Source organism: Hemicordylus capensis, chromosome 7, assembly GCF_027244095.1.
Source record: "Hemicordylus capensis ecotype Gifberg chromosome 7, rHemCap1.1.pri, whole genome shotgun sequence".
Lineage (NCBI taxonomy): Eukaryota > Metazoa > Chordata > Lepidosauria > Squamata > Cordylidae > Hemicordylus > Hemicordylus capensis.
This window is the reverse complement of record NC_069663.1, coordinates 10980112-11001594: the sequence shown is the minus strand read 5'-3', so window position 1 is coordinate 11001594 and position 21483 is coordinate 10980112. Positions and strand designations below refer to the sequence as shown.

The 21483-nt window shown below is 45.8% G+C and overlaps 1 protein-coding gene across 4 annotated transcripts in view; it reads right to left on the bottom strand.

Annotated features, from left to right (window-relative positions):
* The window catches only part of DHDDS (dehydrodolichyl diphosphate synthase subunit), a 29968-nt gene extending 29455 nt beyond the window's left edge, over window positions 1-513 (bottom strand). Inside the window, exon 1 of one of the 4 annotated variants that reach the window (XM_053268548.1) lies at window positions 378-513. The gene's annotated coding sequence lies outside the window, so the exon portion shown is untranslated. Of the gene's footprint in view, window positions 1-6; window positions 349-377 lie in introns of those variants that run through there. The other 3 variants (XM_053268545.1, XM_053268547.1, XM_053268546.1) reach the window with 3 other exon arrangements.
* Window positions 514-21483: the final 20970 nt, after the last annotated feature.

Genomic DNA, 21483 nt, shown 5'->3' with positions numbered 1-21483 from the left:
ACATACCACGTGAATCGGGCTTAAACCCGCATCCCCATCACTGGCCGCCGGATGCGGACTGTCACGTTCACATGCCGTGTGAATCGGGCTTTTAAGTCAGCCAGGCGTTAATCCTGACTAACCTCTCTCACAGATCATGTCAATGGTGCTTAGTCGCGACTAACTGCAAACACTCAAGTCGCGCATCGCCTCGAAGAGGGGGCCACCCGCCCTCACAACCGCAAGCACGGCCATTCTCAGCCCCCTTCCTCCTCCTCGCGGGTCCCGTCCAAGGAGGAAGCCGCAAGGGACTCCCCACCCAGCAGAGGGGTAGGCAGAGGCAGCCCTGCGCCCACCATGCCCGGGAAGTTGTGCGCACGCGCGCCTGCTCTACTCACCTGCCCGCCGTCTCACGCTATCGCTTCTGCGGCGAGGGCGCTGCTGCGGTCTGTGCCAGCGGGTGTGACGTGCGCTTCCGTATATGTCACGGCCCGCCGCTCGGAGCCTCGAGTTGCGTCACCTTCGGAAGCGCGCGTGCGCGTGGAGGAGGGTTCGGATTCGGGGGCGTTTCCCGTCTGGAAAGAAGGCGTGGCTACTTCGTTATCTTCTTTTCTGCTGCTGGGCGAATGAATGAATAGAAAAAGCAAGCGGGCCACGCATGTTTCCTCGGAAGCCACCCCACCCACCCCCACTGAATAGAATGGGTGTGTGTGTGTGTGTGTGTGTGGTTTCAATGGGAGTTCCTCCTCCCAGGTGAATGAGGCTGGCTCTCCCTTTAAGGCTGCAGACAGCTACAAGCTTGTGTTTGGGATGATTGGGAGGAAGAGCAGGATATAAATGTAATAATAATAATAATAATAATAATAATTATTATTATTATTTCGGGACTTCCCTGCTTTCTGTGTGCAATCCCTGTTTCGACGGCAGCCTTCATCAGCTGGCTTTTTTGGAGACGCTTCGTTCCCACATTGGCTTTTCTTATAAACATCTTCCTGTTAGAAGCAGGGCCGGATCTCGGGATAAGTGAACAAAAGAGGCACCCTTTGAAAGTGGCGATTCTTTTTATTGAGCAGGGGGAGAGCAACTGGCCCTCTCCATCCCTCCAGTGGCTGTTGCTGGTGGCTGTCTTGTGTTTCTTTTTTTAGATTGTGAGCCCTTTGGGGACAGGGGGCTATCTTATTTATATCTTATGTGTTTCACTATTTATATCGAACACAGATATAAATAGCAAAATGCCTAAGAGATAAATAAGATGGCCGCCTGTCCCCAAAGGGCTCACAACATAAAGTGTTCCAAAGTTTCCTCTTTGGAAACTTTTGTTGAAAAGCGGTATATAAATATTTATCATATTTGTTTGGGGGCCTACAGAAAAATGGGTTTTTGAGGCTCCCTTGTTCTGTTGTTTTGCTTTCAATCCCATTCCTGATGATCCCTAGTGTGGGATTTGCCTTTCACCCAGTTCCCGCGCACTGAGTTGGTGCTTTCAAAGAGCTATCCACCACGACCCCAAGTTCTCTCTCCTGGTCCATTGCCTACAGCTCAGACCCCATCAGTGCATATGTGATTTGCATGTGTCTTCTTGGGATGCACAGACAGCAATGGGGAGAATTTCACTAGCTGAATTCTGCCTGTCATGCAGTTTCTAAAGTTATAGAAGCCCTGTTTGGGGGCGGGGGGGTGTGTGAACTCTATTTTTCACCATAAAGTGTGCCATCAAGTAAATGTCAACTACTGGCGACCACAGAGCCCTGTGGCTGTCGTTGGAACAGGAGAGGTTTACCATTGCCATCTCCCGCACAGTATGAGATGATGCCTTTCAGCATCTTCTTGTATCGCTGCTGCTTGATAGAGGAGTGGTATTCAAACTGGCAACCTCTGGCTTACTAGTCAAGTAATTTCCCCACTGTGCCATTATCACTATAGCATCTATAAATTGATTGATTGATTGATTGATTTTGTGGATTTTTCTTCTTCTTTTTTTCTTCTTCTTGCCATTTCCAAGTAGCCTGCATTTCTTTTCTGCTTTATTATTTTGGGTACCTGTCTGGCATCTTCTTGGTTCTCAAACATAGGTTCCCAGACGTTGTTGGACTACAGCTCCCATCATTGCTAGGAAATGATGGCTGTTGTCGTTCAACATCTGAGGAATGTTGAACTACATTCTCTCCTGTTTGAGAACTCGGTGCACTATGGATTTCCAGGTGTTACAATCTTATTTATTTATTTATCTATTTATTCGATTTCTATACCGCCCTTCCAAAAATGGCTCAGGGCGGTTTAGCAATAACAAATAAATAAGATGGATCCCTGTCCCCAAAGGGCTCACAATATCAAAAGAAACATAAGATAGACACCCGCAACAGTCACTGGAGGTACTGTGCTGGGGGTGGAGAGGGCCAGTTACTCTCCCCCTGCTAAATAAAGAGAATCGCCACGTTAAAAGGTGTCTCTTTGCCAAGTTAGCAAGGGTTTGAGACAAGTCCTCTGCTTCATAATCTTTTGACTGCTTAACGGCTACACCACCCAAGTTTCCTGGAAGGATTAAAATGCAATAAATAATAATTATAAAGGATTATAAAAGATGTAAAGCAAATGTGGATCTTCAAGGCAGGCGCTTCCAACCTTGAGTTTATAGATATTATTGCCAGCCATTGTGGCTGGGGATGATGGGAATTGTAGACTGACCCCCATCATCCTCAACCCCTAACCTATAAAATACTGCATTTACCTGAATTGAAGACAACTCTGAATTTAAGACAACCCCCTTTAAAAATCTAAGTTAAATATAGGTTATACTATTTACCCAAAAGGAAGAGGACCCTGAATTTAAGGTGATCCTCCAATTTCTAACACTGAAGAATTTGTAAAAAACTTAGTCTTGGGTTCAGGTAAATACAGTAAGGACTGTTTAACCATTTTTATTAACCGTTTTTATTTGAATGGAAATAGTTATGTATATGATATTTGAAGGTATTAATGTTTTATGTATTTTATCTATTTTATTGTTGTTGTTGTTGTTTCCCTTCTTTTTCTTGTATTTATGCTGGCCTTGGGCCGAAATAAACAAATACAAATACAATACAGTAAGGACAAATTCAGTAACTACTTGCGGGGTGTGGGGTGTGGCTAAACTGTTCACTGCCTTCTAAGCCGTTTACAGACATTATGTTGTATGTGTGCACAGATGTCTGTGTACATGTGTTTGTGTGAATTACTGTACATGTTTTCACTTTAAAAGCCTGTTGTAACTAAAGCAACAAAGAGAGTTTTCTCTACAATTAGGGACTTCCTCTACACTTATCCCATCTCCCCCATAGTTCAAATAATTGTGTTAAAGTGTGCTGGCAAAAACAATACTCTGGGACAGAGAAAATGTGTGTGGATCTTGAACAGGGTGGCCTTCTTGTCATAGGAGCATGTGATATGACGGTCCTAGTCCAGCACTCTAACCACTACACCACACTGGCTCTACTTAGTAGAGAGCACCACTTTATTTTCTCCCAAATGGTTGCCATCCATTCCTCTGGGGGAAAAATACAACACTGCCCTTGGGGGCCTTGTTGCATTGAGGGCAAATCCTGCCCTCCACCTCTGACGCTGCAGAGCCCCCAATGCCAGGGAGTTTCCAAGGAGGATGCTGTGCGGCTTGTGTGTACAGTGTAGGGAAATGCAGCACCCTCAGCATGCAACCTCGATGCCCTTCTCTGTGAACACTCCTGTCATAATGACTGGGATTTGGCAAGCTAATAATAGCTTCTAGGCTGCTCGTTTCCTAACATACCATGATTTAAGCGCAATGCAGTTAATGTGTGGACATAAGGGGTTTCCCCCCTTTCCTGCTCAAGCTTGTTCCGATTTACATCTGGTTGCAGAAAGTAGACATGCCAGCCCATCTCCTTCCTTTGAATCTCCTTTCTTCCGAATCGCAGCTAAGTGCTCCTGAGTTAAACTGTTATGATTTCACGCCAGCCTTTTATCATCCCTTTCTTGTAAACCCTCTGTAGCTTTCAAGTTAGCCACAAAAAGGCAGCAAGGGACTGTACTTGAAATCCCCACTATTCCTGCTAATCTATTGAAGTGGCATTCTAGCTGTGGGATTTGCTGTAATGTAATGTGTTCCTGGAAAACGGTGCACAAGGCAAAAGATTTGGGTGACATGTGCTAGGTATCCTAATGTGCCAGCAGCAGATGGCCTGCCAGGTAAGCATGGTGCAGGGAACATCAGCTCCCCCCACCTGATTTTGCTAGACAAAAACAGCAAGAGCTGAACATGAAGACTGTGTTCCATAACATTCTTAGTTATTTTTCTTCTTTCTTTCTTTCTTTCCTCCATATCCTGCTCTCCTAAGGCACCCAGAGTGGTTTACTTGCTTATGATTATCCTCGCAACCACCCTGTGAGGTAGGTTAGGCTGAGAGAGAAGTGACTGGCCCAGAGTCACCCGATGAATTCCATGGCTGAACAGGGATTTGAACTCAGGTCTCCCCACTCCCATTCCAACACGTCTCCAGCCACCACACCACACTGGCACACAGGTGCATGGAATGAGGCAAGGAAGCAGGCAAGAGATTTATTGTTATTTTTTAATTTTGCCTTGTCACCCGTCAGCCTCAAGGTGGTTTGCAATTCAATTAAAAACAAGATCGTTACATTAAAGGACCCAAAATGCAGCAGATAAAAAAAGAGGACTAGCAAATTAAGATATTGATAAAGGCATAAATAGAACAGCAAAAATAGAATGGCAAAAAATGATAGAGGCATAAATAGAACAGCAGTTCAGAGGATTTCAAATACTGTTGAAAGCAGTTAATGGGCGGGGCTGGTCTCAAAATCCCTCCAGATTTTGTTGAACTTGAAATCCTCAGGCTTTGTTGAACTATAACTCCCATCAACTCTCTTAGCCTTTGGCCATTGTGGGTGAGGATGATGGGAGTTGTAGTCCAACCACATTTTGAGGCCCAAGTTTGAAAGCCCCTGCATTAAAGATATGAGAGAACAGGATGCACTTCGCCTGATGCCTGAAAGCAAGGAAGACTGCAGGCACACATGTCTAGGGAGGGGATAATAATTATAATTAATAATAATTAATTAATAGACTGCAGGCACACATGTCTAGGGGGGAATAATAAAGTAATTAATAGACTACAGGCACACATGTCTAGGGAGGGGGTAATGATTATAATTAATAATAATTAATTAATAGACTGCAGGCACACATTTCTAGGGAGGGGGTAATAATAATTAATAATATAGTTTATTTGTTAGCTGCCCCCATAACAAATTGTTCTCTGGGTGGCTCACAGCAACACAACAGTGAAAACATCCAATTAAACACAACACAAAACCAATTACAATATGAAATATAAAATATAATACAGACCCTCTCCTTAGCAGCCACCTACCTCACCTCATTTGGCAGGGGCACTTGAACAGGGCCTCTGAAGAAGATCTTAAGGTCTGGGTTGGGGCATATGGGGCAAGGCACTCTCTCAGGTAACCTGGTCCCAAGCCATTTAGGGCTTTAAAGGTTAAAACCCGCCCTTTGATTTGGGCTGGGAAATGGACTGGGAGCCAGTTCAGCTGATGAAGCACTGGTGTGATTTGATCAAAGCCTGATTTAATAATCTTGCAGTCCTATTTTGTGCCAGCTGTAGTTTCCAGACCGTTTTCAAAGGCACCCCCACATACAGTGCATTGCAGTAATCTAAGCAGAAGGTTACCAGAGCATGGGTAACTGTGGCCAAGCTAAATCCATCCACATAAGCAGAGGCGTAACTATAGGGGGGGCAGGGGGGGCATGTGCCCCGGGCGCCATCTTTTCTGGTCACGTGGGGGGCGCCGCCATGACAAAAAATATATTTTTAAATTTTTTTAAATTTTTTGTTAATACAAATGTTTCCTGCTCAGTGCAGCAGCGCTGCAGCAGTCAAGGGAGCGCGTTGGCGCCCCCTCCCCCACAAGCGGTCCCTTCCGCGCCACCCACGCCCCCCCATTGCTTTGCTGGCGCCGGGCGGCCAGTTAGTGGCCTGGCTTTGCGGCAGCGGCGGGCGCTTGTGAGGAAAATCCTAAGTATAATGTAGTATGTTTGGGGGCGGGGGGGCGCCATTTCAGTGCTTGCCCCGGGCGCCGTTTTCCCTAGTTACGCCTCTGCACATAAGGTTGCAATTGATGTATCAGCCAGAGCTGATAAAAGTTCTACATTATGAATGCCACGTAAAAGGTCCTCTCTTCACAGCCTCCTGTCTAAGCTCCAGAGGCGGAGAAGGACCTCTGAAGCCGATCTCAAATGGCAGGCAGGTTCATGTAGGAGAAGGCAGGTCTTTTGGATACCGGAGTCCCAGACAGTTGAGGCTGTTTACCAGGCATCTACAAATCCACTTGCCAGGTCTCCAATGGCAAGTGCCCCTGGCCCTCTGGCAAGCAGAACACCCAGCATCATGTAGATCTCTTCATAAGATGGCTCATTTCCAATGCCATTTTTGAGAAGGTAGGAGATAGCAGGAATCCTTTCTGAGGAGTAAGAGAAGGCTCCCACTGTTTTTTACCTGCTTCAGGCAGAAGACCTGCTTCTCTCTCAAACCCTTTGCCTGTGTGCCAGACAGGATTGGGGGGAAGACTAGAAAGAGGGTTGGTGGGGAGTACAAATCATGGCTGGCTCGTGAGCTAATGGCGCGGCGGGAAATGACTTGACTAGCAAGCCAGAGGCTGCTGGTTCGAATCCCCGCTGGTATGTTTCCCAGACTATGGGAAACACCTATATCGGGCAGCAGTGATATAGGAAGATGCTGAAAGGCATCATCTCATAATGTGTGGGAGATGGCAATGGCCAACCCCCCCTGTATTCTACCAAAGACAACCACAGAGCTCTGTGGGTGCCAGGAGTCAACACTGACTTAATAGCACACTTTACCTTAGTGAGCTAATGTTAAATTTGTAGACCCCTGCTGTTTACAGGTGGCAATAGGTGAAGAACAGGTGACAAGGTTAGTGGGCCTAGAGGAGGCCAAACTACAAATTAAGTTAAACGTGTGTGCTGATCTTTTGTTTACTAGATACCAGCCATGGGGAGTAGGATCCCACTTCTACTGCTTTGCTGTTTGCCCCATGGACTCAAAAGAAGGAATGATCAATTCTGAGTAGGTGTGTCCACTCCCTACTAGTGATGAAATGGGAAACCAAGATGAATGATGTGCATAAACAGGTCAGAACAGACACCTGCTTTCTGTAGTTAGCTGCCCACTCCCAGATCCTATGGAGCCCAATCAAATTGTGCCAAATCTGTGTGGTCATGCTCCATCACAGATGGGATCTTGAAAACTAGGGACACTTGCTGTAACCGGGGTGCACTGTGAATACATTAATGGAAGAATTAACTTTGCAATCACACTGCATGCTTATTGAGAGAAGGAAGTCCTAGGAAACAATGCACAGAGCATTGCAATTTATTGAGGCCGTTCTCATGAGCAGCCAAGACAGGGCTGAGGCAGCCAAGCTTGGGTTTGGCTGCCTGTGAGAATGGCTGGCAGCCATGTGGCTCTTGGCAGCAGAGCTGGCTATGAAGCCTGGCTGTTACACCCGGTTAAAGGAGTGAGTGCTCCCTTTACCCTGTTTAACTGACTGTGTGTCAGTGCCAGCTGCTTTCAATCAGCACTAAGACACTAGGCGGCACCCACCTTAGCTGGGGAGGTGGGGGGATACCCACAATGCACTGCACATTTGTACGGTGCATTGTGGGATTTTTGAGGGCCGGGACGATGCATCCTGGCCCCCACAACACTGTGTTGCCTGGATATTTCCCACAGTCCCTCCTCAGGTGCTTTCCTCACGTCTGGGTTTTATCTTTAGTATCTGAACTCAATGGAGGGGAAAATCACTGCAGGAAAGGAGTAAATAGCCCCTCCATGAGTGCAGCTTCCCTGAACCTGTTCCTCTTGCTGTTTAACTTTAATACAACAATGAGCTAAACAATGCAGGATCAAACATATTTAACACAATGTGTAGTTTGTCCCTTGAGGGTTTTTCACAAGAGAAGTTAAGGTTCAAACTGACAGAGCAGATTTGTGTTTAAACCTGGGTCTACCCCAGTCATTAGGAAAGTAAAGAGGCTGTGTGTCTGGTTTTTAAGAGCAAAAAGCATATGTTTAAACTCTGTGGTAGTGAGGATGAATTGTCATCTTTGCTAAATAGGGTCCACCCTGGTTTGCAATGGGATGGGTGACTACATGTGAGCACTATCTGTTGTAAGATATCCCCCTTAGGGACGGGGCACTTTCTCAGTGGTAGAGCATGCATGCAGAAGGTCTCAGGTTCACCACTTGGCATCTCCTGGGTGCTTTCCAGATTAGACCCTGCAACGAGGTCACAATGGATCTCTGAATTGTGCTTCTGCACTTCCTGTGTTGTGACACCACATTTCCTATGCTGACAGCAGGGTGCCATTCACATTTCCAATGCCTTGTTTCAGATTTAATTGCTGTGATTTATTGCTATAACATTGTATGTCGGGCACAAAAAGGTTGCTGAATTTTCCAGTTGTTAGTTTTTACGAGACTGCTCCCACTGCTGGGTGCTTTGCTATTTACGTTTTGAGCTTAGGCCCTGGGTCTTCTTCTTTACCATGAGCTCCACTGCCTGTTAAGATCATCTGAAGAGGTTCACCTGCGGTTGCTGCCAACTCGTTTGGTGGCTACTTGGGAACAAGCCTTCTCTGTTGCTGCCCCTGGACTTTGGAATGTGCTCCCTGTTGAAATAAAACCCTCCCCATCTCTTTTAAAAAGGCACTGAAGACACATTTGTTCATCCAGGCTTTTAATTAGATTTAAAATTAATTAGATTAATTAGATTTAATTAGAGTTAAAATTAGATTTAATTAGATTTAAAATTAGATTTAAAATTAGATTTAATTAGATTTAGATTAGGTTTTTAAATTTTAATATTGGTTTTCAATTATTTTAATGTTTAAGTGATTTTAATTGTTTAATTGTATAATAATAATAATAATAATAATTCAATTTCTATACCGCCCTTCCAAAAATGGCTCAGGGCGGTTTACATAGAGAAATAATAAATAAATAAGATGGATCCCTGTCCCCAAAGGGCTCACAATCTAAAAAGAAACATCAGATAGACACCAACAACAGTCACTTGAAGTACTGTGCTGGGGGTGGATAGAGCCAGTTACTCTCCCTCTTCTAAATAGAGAATCACCACGGTAAAAGGTGCCTCTTTGCCTTTTCCTACCAACTTAGAAGGGGATGCCAACCCTTATGAAGCTGCTCTTCAAGCCTTAGATGATCATTTCAACCCTACCTTCAATGTGATTGCTGAACATAACAAGTTCTATTCTAGATCCCAGCTGCCTGGTGAATCTCTTGATCGATATGATCAGAGATCAGATTGTTATGAAAACAAACTGCTCCAAACCATATGAAAAACTGCTACTGGAATGGAAACCTAACTTGGTTACAGTTATAGAGATGGCTAGGAGGGTGAACAATGCTCTTCACTGTGCCAAATCCATCTCTTTGGTACCTCAAAACCAGCTTCCTGAAATCCAGGCTGCTCAGTCTAAATCCTTCTACACCCAATCTTCTTATATGGCACTGCCCCCGGAAAGTGGCAGCACCAATACTACCAATGTGGAGACTCTGCCCACAAAGCCAATTTTGCTCACTGTGCTGCACGGAAGATCACTTGCAACAGGTGCAAAGGGGGGGGGGCACTTTGCTAAGGTTTGCAAGTCCGCTGCCCACTCCATTGCTGATTCTCTAGGTAAGGGTGTGGTAGATGAACCACTTCCTGACAGCGTTTTAAGTGTGACAGAATCAGAGCCTGCTTCTCCGCATTGTCAAGTAAAACTTAATGGCCATGAAGTGCAGATGATGGCTGATTCTGGTTCGCTGTACACTATCATTTCCCATCTACTTTACAAGAAACTCCTTACTACATCAGATCTGTGCCTGCCACCTTCAGACATCCAGCCATGGGGATATGGAGGTTCCCCTATTGCTATGGATACTTCGCTGCCATCCTGGAATACAAAGGACATACTGCAGAAGGGAAAGTGTACGTGTCACAAAATGAAGTCTCAATATTGGGCTGGAAATATCAGAAAGATCTATGGATAGTGTTAGACCCAAACAACACGGAACCTGTATTACAGATGATGGAGAATCCATATGGTGATATGATTGCTGATTTCTCAGACATTTTTGCTGATACTCCTGGCACTGCCATACATTTCAGGCATAAAATTCAGATGAAGGCAAATGCAGTACCTGTATAACACTAAGTGATGGATTTACCCATGGCATGGCACCAACCACTTAGAGAGGAGCTCATGCTGGCATCATAGAGCCTGTTGATTCAACAGAATGGGTCTCTCTCATTGTTTTTGTATGGAAATTAAATGGTACGCTTCAAATGTGTGTAGATTTAAGAGATGTGAACTCCAACATAGTAGTAGATTGTCATCCATTATCCAATATTATTGAAATGCTGCTTACTTTCAAAGAGGCCTCAGTGTCCACAACTTTGGACACCTTCAGCCTATCCAATTCCTCTGCTCAAAAGTTCTCACAAATACACACTGTCGTTACCCCAGAGGGTCCTTCAAAAGGCTGGATTAACATCTGCAGCTTCAGAATTTCAAAGAAAGATGCATGCAATTTTTGAGACTACAGATGGCATCACTTACTTTCAGGGTGACATTTTAGTGTATGGCAAAACCATTGAGGAGCATGATGCTAAACTGACAGAAGGCTTAAGAAAATTGCAACAAAATAGACTTACTAGCTCTGTAGAGAAATGTCATTGCACACACTTGGTAACTGACAATGGGACACAGCTTGCCTGAACTTGAAATGGAGCAATACTTGCATAACAATGGGATAAAACAGCAGACAATTTCCTTGTGCCATCCTCAAGAGAATGGCTTAGTGCACTACGCAACAACCATGGGAAGAGGCAATCCATGAAACTCTGTTTGCTTACTGAACTACTCCTCATTCTACTATAGGAAAACCACCTTTTGAATTGCTGAGAACATGCAAAGCTACCATCAAACATACCCAATGGCAACAACTGATGTGGCATTCAATTTATTTATTTCACTTATTTAACACATTAATATACCGCCCTATATAAAGGCAGGGCAGTTTACAATTTAAACAGCAACTTAAACCTAAAAATCATATAAAACAGATTAAAATTACAATCAATAAAACTTTTAAACTGTAAAACATCATAAACTAAAATCCTGATGAAACAGTTGTGTTTTCAAAAGTTGTTTGAAACAACCAGAGATGAGGAGATTCTAATTTCATTGGGGAGTGTGTTTCAGAGCCTCAAGGCAACCCTAGAGAGGGCCCAGTTTTGGGTTGCCACCAAGCAGGGGCAGAGCCATCACTGTGTGAATGGGTTCAAAGAACCCAGGCCGCCAATGGAAAGGGCCACCGAAGCCCGCAGGGGGGCATGGTTCGGGGTCTGGAAGAGCCCTAAGCGAACTCCGCCTGCCCATGCCTGGACTCTCCCCTATCCTTTTCAGGCAGCATTTGCTGCCTGACAGCCTTTATTTCCCTTTCTCTCCCTCCAGCGAGGGAGAGAAAGGGAAATAGATGTTGTCAGGCAGCAAACACTGCCTGAAATGACAGGGGAGAACTTGTTCGGGCTCTCTGGAGCTAGAGGCCATGGACCCTTTGTGTGTGACATCACACACAAAGGGGGTGTGGCCTGGGCTTGGGATAACCCAAGCGAGCTCTCCCCCTGGAAAGAATTCGGAGCAGTATGTGCAACAGGAGAGGTCTTCGACAGGAGAGAAGTCTTAGTTAAAAGACTTTGAGACTTTGTCACTGAATTTTAAATGAATTCAATTCTTGTTGTTACAAAGGGGAGGGATGTGTTGTATTCTATCTAGTAATCTTTTATGTTTTGTCTTTTAGACATTTCTCCCAGTGGAGATCCTGTAGAGAGTGTGGGAGGTGGAGGCAGAAAAAAGAGGAGAGAAAGGAGAAGGAGAAAATGGAGTTTGCTGTTCTGAATAAAGTCTTAGTTAAACCTACATAAGATTTCTTTGTGTTTACAAGGGAAGCAGTTATAAAAGATTCCCCAGCAGACATGTCAATGTAGAAAGTGTGCCCTGAAGGTAGACAGTTTGAAAACTATGGCTTTATGAACAGAAACTTCCAAGCCTAAAGCCAAAACTCCAAGAAAGGCAGGCAGTTTGCCTAATAATATTCATACAAGGCCTTATAATTATGGATGAACAAGTGTGCAGCCTTTTGTATGGCACTGGATTTTTTAAAAAAATGGTGGAAGTGGGTGGGTTGGCACTGAATCCAGGCCCAATTAATTAAAAGTGACAACGAGAAGGTTCCAAAACAGGCTGGCAGAACAGGTTCCTTGGAACTGCCTATGCCCTATCTAAGAAAGTGCATTTCAGATTTAGATACAAGCTGGAGACTGTCTTATTGTGACAACCTGTCTGTATCCATAGCCCCATACTGTGGTGCTAGTTACCACATACTCAAAACTATTTGGAACTCTAGGGATGTGGCGTGATAGCTCAGTCAGGAAGCTCACTGACTGGGTGACCCAAGACACATATTCCTGGCGCATAAACAGGCACAAGATTGAATAGGTCTCGTGCTTCAAAAATGCCTGGGGGTTAGTTCTCATGTCTCTGGCTCCAGAAAAGCACACAGCTCTCACGTTGCCCAAAATGCACAGTAGAGCACCTCTGCCATCCTAAAGATTTTCCAGACAAGAGGAGGCCACTACCTACCTACAGCCCCCAAACTGTTCAAAGCCAAGCCGCTGGTCCAGTTCCTTTATGGCTCCCAATGGGGCCCCTTCCCCATCTTTGCCCCACTAGAGCTCATCCGGTCCAAATTCCTAAGAGTAGCCCTCCTATGTGTGTCTTTAACGCCATCCTACAAATGGAGACAGGTCTGCTGAAAGTGGCCATACTCAGCTTCTGGCTAAGGCTATCCCTCAGTCCACTAGGTCTAGCCCCACTAATGCTACAGCTTCAGTGTCTTTGCAAATAATGGAGTCTAAGAAAAATCGATCCTCCACTTCTGCGGTAACTTCTTGTACCATCTGTGTATGACATGCAATTGCAAAATGTCCTATTTTTGAACATTTCTTGCACTGAGCCCCTCTAGCAGGACAAATTCCTCTGATGTTAGGCATCCTCCCACATCTTGTACATGCAGACTGGGAGTGTATGCCTTTTTGCTGCACTGTGCTTTTGAAATGGCTGGGCTGCTTTGCTTGGGGTTTCTTTTGTTTGGCCATTGCAGCTAAAGACTTAAAATTTGCATTTCCAAAGGAGCTACTCTTTCTGCTGTTTGTGTTTTGTGGAGAAAGGGTTACTTCTTCTGAACTGGTTTCAGGTTTCCTCTGCTCCTTGATCTGTGCTTTTATTAATTCTGATTGCCTTGCCATTTCAATGGCTTTGTGAAGAGTTAGATTTTCTGTGAGTTGTATTCGCTCTGATAGCCCTTTATCTAGAATTCTAAGGACAAGCTTGTCTCTGAGATGTCCATCCTTCCTGTCTGCAGAGTCACAGTGCTCAGAGAATTATCATAGCCCTCTAACAAATGATTCAATATTTTCCCAGTATTTCTGTGTCCTTTGACAAAAGCAAGCCCTCTCATTGAGCACATTCCGTTTTGGAATGAAATGGGCATCAAATTTAGCCAAGAAAGTCTCATAGTCATTCTTTTGACCCTCTTCAGCAAAGGTAAAGGATTTATAGGTGCTGTTTGCTTCCTTTCCCATGGCATAAAGAAGGGAACTTACTTGCACAATGACTTCTTCTTTGTGGAGCTTTGTAGCTAGTCTGAAGCAAGCAAATGTTTCTTTCCATTCTGGCCAAGCAGCGGGATTGTCAAAGCTGAAAGCTGGTGCAGGAAAGGGAGCCATTCCAAAAGTTTGTGGATTCAAACTCAGACTTCTGACGCCATGTCATGAGAGCTCAGAGGAAAGCAGCCATTATTTTTTTATTTTATTTATTATTATTTTTTTACATTTCTATACTGCCTTTTGTTAAAAACACAACCCCAAGGCGGTTTACAAAAATTAAAACATAAAATAAAAAGCAATAAAAAACATCAAGCTAAAAACATATAAAAACAGCCATAAAAACAATACAACAGATAAAATTGCCTTAGCCATTATAGGCTAAGACTACTTTATTGTGTAACAATAAAGTACACAATAACTGGCTGCTGATATGTTTCCGGGCAAAATACAAGGTGCTGGTTATAACCTATAAAGCCCTAAACGGCTTGGGCCCTGAGTATTTAAGAGAATGTCTTCTTCATCATGAACCCCACTGCCCATGGAGATCATCTGGAGAAGTCCATCTGCAGTTGCCACCGGCTTCTCTGGTGGCTACTAGGGGACGGGCCTTCTCTGCTGCTGCCCCGAAGCTTTGGAACACGTTCCCTGCTGAAATAAGAGCCTCCCCATCTCTGACAACTTTTTAAAAAGTTTTTAAAGATGCATTTATTCACCCAGGCTTTTAATTAAATATTGTTTTAATAGTTTTAACATGGTTTTAAAATTTAAATTGTTGTAATGTTTTAACTTTTTTGTTTATTATTTATTTTGTTTTAACTAATGTTTTAATTTTTTGTTGTCATTTGTTTTAACGAATGTTTTAACTTTTGTTTGTTTGTTTGTTTGCTTGCTTTGTTGTAAACCACCCAGAGACATGAGTTTTGGGCAGTATAAAAATATGTTAAATAAATAAATAAATAAATAAATAACAGGAAGAGACAAGTTCAACAAAGGTACAGGCAGGAAGAAGGAAGAGAGTTTGCCTCCAATTAACATCACCACTAGCCAATGCTAGTGCCATTTGTTGGCTGGACATATTGCAACATTTTCACACACAGTCCAAATGGAAATTGACCCTTTTGGCTGAAATGTCATCTCTGGGCCTCCCCCACTCCCCCCACTTGACATGGGCTATGGACAGGCAAGAACTTTCATCAAACGGTGCATAATGGACATAGAGCACCAAACCAATCTGGGCAGGGCCCCACACTTCCTTATCAACAAAAGATTAAGATACACTGCACCCCCCCCCGCATATCTAACACAGCTGCAAGCGCCAAACCACAGTAGGGCCTTTACCCTGGCCGGATGCGGTGCCCTTCCCTCAGCTGTGCCAGAAGGTAGATACAGGAAGGCCCCACCCTCAGAACACCTGTGCCCCTGTGACACGGGGCACGTTGAAAAAACAGAGCATGTCGTCCTCCACTGCCCATTCTATGAAGACATTTGGACCACCCTCATCCTCCCATGAATCCTCAAGTTCCCGGGTCACACAAGCCAGGCTTACACCTCTCTTCTGATTTCTGACTCCAAACCTGCGACTGCGCCCCGTGTTGCCAAATTCTGTGCAGCAGCATACTGAGAGGCAGCAAAACTCAAGCAGGTCAGACTCAGCGCGGAGCCCTATAACCCAGTTTATAACCCACCCCCCAACACGAACCCCCACCCCCGCTGTGAACCCCCCTTAAAAATTTAAAGCTCTGTCCTGGGCGGCCTCTGCCCCCGGGGGCCTTCTGTCCTGGGAAGCCTCTGTCCTTACCATTTTTGCCACTATCATGTGCGCGGCCGGCAGGGTGAGCCGAGCAGACCTCGACCCCTGTGGTGGAGGTGGCAGCAGGTGTGGCGCCTGGTGGGCCCGTCCATCCGGGTCTAGTGTGACTGCGCAGTGGGAGTATCAAGTGTCACAAGCCCCCATTGGCTTGCAATGCTCGATACTCCCACTGCGCAGGCACGCTCATGGCCCAGACAGACAGGCCCGCCAGCCACTGTTCCCACCGCCACCACGGGGGAGACGGAGGCCTGCTCGGCTCACCCCCCACCCATGCACATGGCGGTGGTGAAAATGGAATGGAGTGGCATGGTTGGGCAGGCATAGGGCAGCGGCAGGGCGAGCATGGGGTGGCGGCAGGAGGCCCCCCAGGACATTTGGAACCCCCCCCCAAAAATTCAGGAGGCCAGGGACCGGAGCCCCAAGGTCATAAGAACATAAGAACAGCCCTGCTGGATCAGGCCCAAGGTCCATCTAGTCCATCGTCCTGTTTTACCCAGTGGCCCACCAGATGCTGCTGGAAGCCTACAGGCAGGAGTTGAGGGCATGCCCTCTCTCCTGCTGTTACTCCCCTGCAACTGGTACTCAGAGGCATCCTGCCTTGGAGGCTGGAGGTGGCCTCTAGCCCTCTGACAAGGTCCACGGGTAAGAGCACCTCTGCCGCCAGTGGCTGTTTCTGGTGTCTTTGGGGACAGGGATCCATCTCTATATTTAGCCTACTTTCCAATAGGCTTATGAGATCACCCGGCATTCTGTGTGTGTGTGTGTGTGTTCTCATGTGTGTGTCTTCTGTGTGTGCCCCCCCATCAACTTCGCAATGCCTGACCAATATGAACCAAGTTGGGTACCATTGTAGGGACACATAGGGACACCTCAACAGCATAGTTTGAGATGATGTCATCCACCCCGATCCAAGATGGCGGATGCATAAACGTTTGAGACACAAGTGAACTAACTTGTGAACTGCCTAACCAGTTTGAACCAAATTTGCTGTAGCTGTAGGTACACATAGGGATGCCCAAATGGCATGGTGTGTAATGATGTCATCCACTCCAACTCAAGATGGTGGATGTATAAACTCAAGATGGTGGATGCGTACGCTTTTGAGGCTCAAGTGGGCTATCTTGTGAATCGCTTAACCAATTTGAACCAAATTTGCTATGGATGTAGGGACACATAGGGATGCCCAAAGGTTGTGGTGTGTGATGATGTCATCCACTCCAATTCAAGATGGCAGCCATTTGAACATCTGAGGCGCAAGCAAGCTAATTTGTGGACTGTCTAACCAATTTAAACCAAATTAGGTACAGTTGCAGTGGGTGACACATAGGGACACCTCAGTGGCGTAGTTTGTGGTGATGTCATCCACTCTGATCCAAGATGGTGGACGCGTAAGCTTTTGAGGCTCAAGTGGGCTATCTTGTGAACCGCTTAACTGATTTTAACCAAACTTGCTACAGCTGTAGGGACACATAGGGATACCCTGATGTGTGATGATGTCATCAATTCCAATTCAAGATGGTGTCCACGTGAACTTCTGAGGTGCAAGTGGCCTAATCTGTGGACTGTCTAACCAATTTAAATCAAATTTGGTACAGATGCAGTGAGTGACACACAGGGACACCTCAACTGTGTATTTTGTGATGATGTCATCCACACTGATTCAATATGGTGGGCCCATAACTTTCGAGGCACAAGTGGGCTAACGTGAATTGCGTAACCGCTTTGAACAAAATTTGCAACAGCTGTTGTCATGCCCCCACGTGAGGATATTGGAGAGGAGTGGGAGGCAGGCGACTTAAACTGTGGAGGTGGGGTGCCTAAGGAGGAGCAGGCCGGTAATGTGAATGGGGAGGTAATTGAGGTAGGCCAGGGCTAGTGTTTGGCGTAAGATGGGCCAGCAGGGCCAAGTGATCTTTGCAGAGAAGGGTCAGGATCTGAGGCAGAGTTTGAACAGCTACTATCTCCTTAAGAATGTAGACGGGGAAAACGTCAGCAGCAGGTAGGGAATTATGAAGGAGTACTCGGCTGGCAAGAAGATAGAAGCTGGATTGAATCTATGGCAGCTGGCGGGGGTGGAGTGTTGATTAAGTGCATGTGGCTGGTGACCATAAATCGGGCAGCCTGTGCCTTGAACAAACTGCTGGAAACAATACGTCATCATAGGAACATAGGAAACTGCCATATACTTATTCAGACCATTGGTCTATCTAGCTCTTTATTGTCTTCACAGACTGGCAGCGGCTTCTCCAAGGTTGCAGGCAGGAATCTCTCTCAGCCCTATCTTGGAGAAGTCAGGGAGGGAACTTGAAACCTTCTGCTCTTCCCAGAGCAGCTTCATTCCCTGAGGGGAATATCTCGCAGTGCTAACACATCAAGTCTCCCATTCAGATGCAAGCAGGGCAGACCCTGCTTAGCTATGGGGACAAGTCATGCTTGCTACCACAAGACCAGCTCTCCTCGTCAAATCTGCTGGGAGCTTTTGTCAGAGAGATTGTGACTTTGGAATTTGGGCTTCTCACTCCTCACTTCTGTATTCTTGGTGAGACTGTTAAACCTGACTAGCAGTAAAACTGAAACTTGAGCTACTGGCTATTGTGTCATATATTTCTGGCCAGCGTCTTCTGTCAAGTGAGCTCGTAACAGCTGTAGGGGCACATAGGGACACCTCAATGGTGAAGATTGTTATAATGTCATCCACCCCAATTCAAGATGGTGGCCACTTAAACCTTTGAGGTGCAAGTGCACTAACCTGTGGACATTCTAACTGATATGAGCAATATTTGCTACAGCTGAATGGGCACATAGGGATGCCCCAATGGTGTAGTTTGTGATGATGTCACACACTCCGATCCAAGATGGCAGATGCATACATCTTTGAGTCACAAGTGCACTAACTTGAGGACTGTCTAACCGATTTGAACCAAATTTGGAACCTCTGTAGTGAGTTACACACAGGCACACCTCAATGGTGCAGTTTGTAAAGATGACATCCACCCCGATCCAAGATGGCAGACACATGAACATTTGAGGCACAAGAGATCTAACTTGTGGATCTTGATTTGAACCAAATTTAGTCCAGATGCAGAGACAGTGAAAGGAAAGTAGGCTGATTAGTTCTTACTAGAACAACTTGTATTTATTTATATCTATGTAAACCACTTTGGGAACTTCTGTTGAAAAGTGGCATATACATGTTAGTAATAGTAGTAAAAGATGTGGCTGTCACCATCACATCTAATGTGACCTTTAGAGAAAAACAGCAATTAAAAACATAGAAGGGGGTGTATAATGAAGGCCTTTTGCAGGCAGACATGAGGGCAAAGCACTGGAAAAGTCAGTTTCTTCCCACTGAGCCACAGGGGCATTACTGATCATCCCTGTGAAGGAATTTGAACTGCATAAGTGTGGTAAGCCCATTTTTCAAGCCATTTCCTTCAGGCTACACATGGGCCAGAACATTTGGTTACTAGTACACCTCTGCTAATTTCCTTCTGCTTTTATTGCATGTTATGATGCAAACCTTTTTAAAAATAGCACACTGCTGATCCTAGGCTAAATAGACATACTGTACAGACAATGTCAGCAAAGCCTGAGTGGCAAAATGCAAAAGGTACATAGGGGTGTTTTCCAGACTACAAGATTTGCAACACTGCAACACTTAAAGTGTTGCAAAGTGTTATGGAATGAGGCAGTGGTTTGAAACCGCGAGCGCAGCAATTCTCAGGCAGCATTATATGCAATGTTACACGACCAGGTTTTGCCTGCCCATATTGCCTGTCACTGCTCCTCTGGAATGTATCCACTGGCCCCTCCTCCTCCTCCTCCTCCTCAATTTTGGGCCAATGGGGTTGTGGAGGGAGAGGGGGATGATCGCTGACCTGACAGAACTTAAAAAAAAAATAAAAAATTCTCAGTGCACTTGCACAAATCTTCCAGGAGGGGGAAGCCCCATTCCAAAACAATGCCTTTTGTCATTGCAGGCTAGCGCAAGACCAGCAAAGATATATATATATATATATATATATATATATATATATATATATATATACACACACACACACACACACACACACCTTTGCACAAAAACCCATGTATAATTTTTTTTTAAAAAAAGGAAACGGTAGGAGAGCATTAGGAGGGGGGCAGCAAGAGCAAAAAATCAGCAGGTGGAAGAGAGACTATTCCCCTGCCTCCAGCGAGGTGGAAGGGAAGGGAGACGATCACCCTCCCTTCCGTATGCAGCGCCCCGTTGACTCCCCCACCCTGTCACGAGAGCTAAGCATTTGGAGAGGCAGGAAGAATCAGAAAAAGTCATTTTAAAAAGAAATAGAAAAAAAACCCTGTCCATACTGCCATGCGCTGCAACGCATAAAGTCCGTATCAAGTCTCCCATCTACGGAAAAATACAGCTAATTATTTGCAACAAATGTACAACGTCGTAGGGCAAAATCGCATCATTATAATTCAAATCTAGGCAAGGGAAATGTGGACGGCACCCTTCTGACGACGCAGTGACACCAGTGTAGTAGAGACATGGGCAATATGGACAGGCACTTAGCTGACATGCTGCGAGTACTTTGCAGCATGTAATCTGGAAAGCGCCATGGAGAGTTTAAAAAACAAAGTCTGGAATCACAAAGCCTTTGGCCACCGTGGATGACGGAGTTGCAAAGAAAGGAATCCTTTCTCTGCAAGAGTGTTCTGATATCCTTGGGAAGAAGATGACGACAACATCAAGACGACATTTATTTTGCACTTTTTGCATGTTCCAAGTACTTCATATACATTGTCTTGGGACCAGAAGATACATGATGCAAGAGGCTGGATCTCTCAACTTTCTTCTCCCTGACAAACTAAAAAGGTGTGTGTGTGCACGCACGTGCAATTGGAGATAGTGGTACCTGAGGAAGGAGTGGTTAACTCCCCCCCCCACTATATAAGTTGCTACCCTGGCCTTGTGGGGGGTTTCTAAAGGCCATATTAGGCCATGGGGTGTGGGGAAGACAAGTATTATGACAGTCCTTTCCCCCTAGCAGTACTAGGGGCTGTCCCTGGAGGGAGGGGCCCAGGACGGAGAGGGAGTTCAGGGCCCTGGCAAGGCAAAACGGTGGCAGAGTAGAGGTTTCTGGAGTCTCCCTGTCTGCCCGCCCCCACTCGCCCCCAGAGCGCATGGCTCCCACCACAGCAGCTGCATTTCTAGCCAGCAGAGCCCTCCGGCGCACTCCACGCGGCTGTGGGCAGTGGCAGCTCCAGCTGGGCGGCACCCCTCTCTAGCAGACCAAGCAGAGCTGCGCTGCCCATGGCCAGAGTGCCCTGCTGGGCTGGGCAGGGTCGGGAGCGCAGCTGCTGTGCCAGGAGCCATGCCCTGGGGCTGGTGGCCATGTGGGGGATAGGGGGACTTCAGGCCGGAATCTCCGCACCACTGACAGACAGCGGGGTGTGTACCTGATCTAAACCAAGACTGTACGCATAAAAGAAGATCAAAGGCATAGGATATGCGGTTAATGCTACCGGCAGAGCAGGAGTGAGGCGAGGTTATAGGGCCTGGAGCCTCGTTCTGGTACTCAGAGTACTTTGGGGGTTTGGATCCCTCAAGTGATCTGGGCGGGGACAGAAATTTCAGGAGGTGGATCATGAAGAGCCTCTACGTTGTGAAAGGAAACACAATGTGAGGACACCACCAGCAGGGCCAGTCCGAGCCATTTTGGTGTCTGAAGGGAGAAATCCAAACGCCCCATCTGACTAATAAAAAGAGGCACATTGACTGAGACGTTTTCCTGCACAAGCTGCATTGATGATGATCATGGCTTGCGTAGCTCCCATTCATTTCAATGGGGTTTGAACAGAAAAATTTCTAAGTGGATTTTGCCTAGGTGCCTTATCTTACT